The sequence below is a fragment of the Anarhichas minor genome, unplaced genomic scaffold (genome assembly GCF_050575085.1).
Source record: "Anarhichas minor isolate MPS153535 unplaced genomic scaffold, ASM5057508v1 ptg000006l, whole genome shotgun sequence".
Taxonomy (NCBI): domain Eukaryota; kingdom Metazoa; phylum Chordata; class Actinopteri; order Perciformes; family Anarhichadidae; genus Anarhichas; species Anarhichas minor.
Window position 1 is genome coordinate 3,276,971 of NW_027466452.1, and position 4,248 is coordinate 3,281,218.

At 44.0% G+C, this 4,248-nt stretch overlaps 1 pseudogene; it reads right to left on the minus strand.

The window, feature by feature from the left end:
- Positions 1 to 2,967: 2,967 nt before the first annotated feature.
- Positions 2,968 to 3,893, minus strand: LOC142934097 (general transcription factor II-I repeat domain-containing protein 2B-like; annotated as a pseudogene).
- Between the last annotated feature and the right edge of the window lie 355 nt (positions 3,894 to 4,248).

A 4,248-nucleotide genomic window follows, 5' to 3' on the forward strand; every position in this document is an offset into this window, starting at 1 on the left:
TGGAGCTCTCTGCCTCTGTGTTTCTCTTTATTCTGTTGCTCCTCCTCTTTCTCTCTCTCTCTCCACTTTGCTCTGCTGTTATCTCTCCCCCTCTCTCTGTCTTACTTCCTTTCTCTCTCTCTCTTACTCTGCAGACTGCAGGTGTGCTTGCCCAAATAATCACCACCTTGCCTCTTTGCTCTTAGTGTATTCACTTTCGTTATTCTCCTTTCTATCATATTATGAATGTTTCTCAGTTGTAGCTTGACTTGTATGATATTGTCTGTTGACCTTTCTGCTGTTTTGGGTAGCCTGGTGATGTGTGTGTGTGTGTGTGTGTGTGTGTGTGTGTGTGTGTTGGCATGCTGGCAGGCAGGTCATGCTGGTGTTTCGGTTGGAGGCCATGCACAGACCCACCCTTGGGTGTAGGAAACAGCAGTGGTTGAGAAAACAGGCAGAAAACAGTGGAGGGGGGGAGTGAAAGGCCAAACTGTTCTCCAACCTTGATGACTTCAAGATGGACTGAGAAACTCTTCCACACTGGATACTGAAACCATGAAACACACCAACGCTCACTTTTTGTCACGTGTTCTCGTGAAGCTCGGTGGTCAGAGCCTGAAGCTTTTCAAAGGGGGGCTGTATGTGGACACTGTTACACTTTAGAGTTCTTGAATTCGCACCAGGTTGAATTAAAAAAACATGGCTGGACAAGATGTAATCTGTTATTTGGGTTCTTTGTACAAAAGCATGTGTGAAAAGTCAAGAGGGATAAATAGTTCATGTTCCCTTTTTTGTTCTTCCCTGCTTCATTTATTTTTTTTCTTAATCCATGTCCTCCAGGCTGCTGCTGTTAATTGCCCTACATTCCTTATCAGGAAATTGTCCTCAGCGCCATCTAAATGTAGCCGAGCTCCCCTGTTTCCACTCTGTGGAACTCAAAGCAGGACCTCGACTGCACTTCACGAGTAAATGGTAAATGGTCTTACAAACACTTATCTAATCATTCTGACCCATTCATACACCACAGGCACAGCCTACGGGAGCATTTTGGGGTTAAGTGTTTTGCCCAAGGACACATTGACATGACTAGAGGCGCCTCAGCTGATCTTCTGATTGAACGACCTGCTCGACCACTGAGCCACAGTCGCCCACAGTTGATGGATGGGCCCGTGTTGCCTAATTTGTGCCACCCAAAGATGCATGAATTTATAAAATTAAAAAATAAAGTGCAGGTGAAAGCTCAGAGGGCGCCAGCGACCAATAACAGGTCTCATCAAGTCAAACAATTCAAAAAATAGACTGAGGTGTAGATGTGTTCGTGTGTAAATGCAAAATGTCCACACACTTCCCATGTTTACATTATGAACCAGAGCTCTACTTATATTTTGCTCAAGGATCTGCACTTGGAAGAAATTTAGGGGCCGGTCAGAAGAGGTAGACTCAGGCTGTCGGTGTGGCAGGGCCAACAAAACAAATAAAAAAGGCACCAGCTGTGCAGAAAATGTTGAGCCTATATGGCACTACATCTTGTTTCCTCCACTGGAAGGGCACCCCAGAGGGCCCTTTATCATGTTTTATCTGTAGGGACATCCCTCATCGTGTTTTCTCCAATGGAAGACCATCATAGGGGGCCTTTTATCATGTTTCCTCCACTGGAAGGTCCCCCAAGAGGATACTTTTCCATGTTTTATCTACCGTAGGGGCATCTAAAAATGCATTTCATGTTTTATCAACTGGAAGGGGACCCCAGTGTTTTTTCCATCAGAAGGGCACCCTAGATGGCGCTTCCTCATGTTTTATCTACCGTACAATTATCCAAGAAGGCACTTTATCAAGTTTTCTCTATTGGAAGCATCTTCCAATAGAAGGATCAAGACGTCACAATCTAGGAGCCACTTCATCATGTTTTCTCTATTGGAAGTACAACCTAGGAGGCCCTTTATCATGTTTTCTCTATTGGAAGTACACCCTAGGAGGCCCTTCACCATGTTTTCTCTATTGGAAGTACACCCTAGGAGGCCCTTCATCATGTTTTCTCTATTGGAAGTACACCCTAGGAGGCCCTTCACCATGTTTTCTCTATTGGAAGTACACCCTAGGAGGCCCTTCACCATGTTTTCTCTATTGGAAGTACACCCTAGGAGGCCCTTCACCATGTTTTCTCTATTGGAAGTACACCCTAGGAGGCCCTTCACCATGTTTTCTCTATTGGAAGTACACCCTAGGAGGCCCTTCACCATGTTTTCTCTATTGGAAGTACACCCTAGGAGGCCCTTCACCATGTTTTCTCTATTGGAAGTACACCCTAGCAGGGGTGGGCAATTCTTTTTCCCAAGGGGCCACATAAGAAACAAGGACTGTTGTGGAGGGCCGGACCAATAGACTGAACTCAATCCTGCTCTATATTATTCTACCTCTTTATAAAAAGCAGTAAATGGTTTTGATGAGCTGTGAGTGGTAAGAGTAAATTGGATGATCAGTGGTGGAATGTAACTAGTATATTTGCTTAAGTACTGTACTTATGTACAAATTCAAGGTACTTTACTTGAGTATTTCTATTTTATTCAACTTTGTACTTCCACTCCACTACATCTCAGAGAGAAATATTGTCTTTTTACTCCACTACATTTGTCTGCCAGCTTTAGTTACTAGTTACTTTGCACATTATAATTTTTCAAACCTTTCCTAACTACCCAAACTGAACAGAGTATAAAATGAGTTAAAATGAGCTCCACTTTAAACATCTGCAGCAGGAATAATCCAAACAACATATACATTTGTAATATCCATATATACTAGTAAAACACTGACGGGGATCATGTTTTTGCAAAATTTTGGGAGCATTATCCACACTGTACGTGAAGGGAGAAGAAATCATGTGCATTTCACTCTCAACTGTTTTAAAGTCTTGAAATGGCCTTGAAAACTCACCATGCAGTGCCCCTAACATGGACCTGTGGAGATGTTCAACTGATGGTGTGGCTTCTTTCAGGGTGTGCAGCTGGGTGAGAGTGTTACCTGCATCTGGCTTGAAAGAAACTGCAACTTTGTCATGAAAGCCTTCACCAGGCTGTACATGTGATGTGCAGAGAGGCCCTTGCCTTGCAGTTTGGTATTCAGATCATTCATTAGTGCAGTCACATCAACAGCAAATGCACAATCTGTCATCCAGTTTACATCAGAGAGCTCTGGGATGTTCTTGCCTTTCTTCTCACAAAACTCTTGAATCTCTGCTCTCAGGTCCCGAACTCTTAACTCTTCTACGCACTTTGCCCAGGCTGAGCCACCTGACAGCTGTGTTCAGTCTCATGCTCCTCCAAGAGTGCAACAAACCGTCTGTGATTCAATGCTCTTGCCCTGATGACGTTAACTATTTTAGTTACAACATCAATAACATGGTTAGGTTTGAGCACATTCTGATGTATAATGCAATGCAAAAATACACATTTCAGTTCTGGGTTTACTTCAGTCACTTTATCTTGCATCCGCTTTAAAAGTCCGACATTTCTCCCCGTCAGATTTGGACAACCATCGGTTGTGACACATGCCAGTTTGTCCCATTTCAGTCCCAGCTTGTGGAAGCATGCATTTACCTCCGTGAACAAATCACTCCCCGTCGTCGTGCCTTTCATTGACTGCATTGCTGCCAGCTCCTCTGTAATCTCGAAGTCTTTCGTTATCCCACGTACAAAGATGAGTAACTGGTCTGCTTTTTTTTGCAGCTGCAGCTCCAGATTTCCCGCGATGTCCTCGATCCTCCTCGTTACGGTGCGCCTGGAGTCAATTTTGTGGGATATCACAAAGCTGGTCTTGGCTGCTGCATCCCTGGATGTGTGAAGCTTGGTAAAAAGGCCTTGTTGCTTTTGCAGTTTAGCTAACAAAGCCTCAGACGTCCGTTCCCGCTCTGCATCCATCAATTTTTCGTATTTCTCCATGTGTTTCCTCTCGTAATGATGATTCAAATTGTAATCCTTCAACACTGCGACTTGTTCTCACCAAACTAAGCACACGGCTTTACCTTTGACTTCAGTAAAGAAATACTTTAAAGTCCATGTTTTGTTAAAAACTCTACACTCTGCGTCAATCTTTCTTTTTTAACACAGGCTGGCATTTTTGAGGGCTAACCGCTAACTCACATCTCCCGTAAACTCAGTTCGCCAACACATTGCAGTGACGCTGCTGCTCACACACATTAGGCTCGTTCGAGTTGAACTGCGCCTCGCCTGGAAAGCAGACGAAAGGGGCGTTGACAAAAAACTGCGTTCAAGT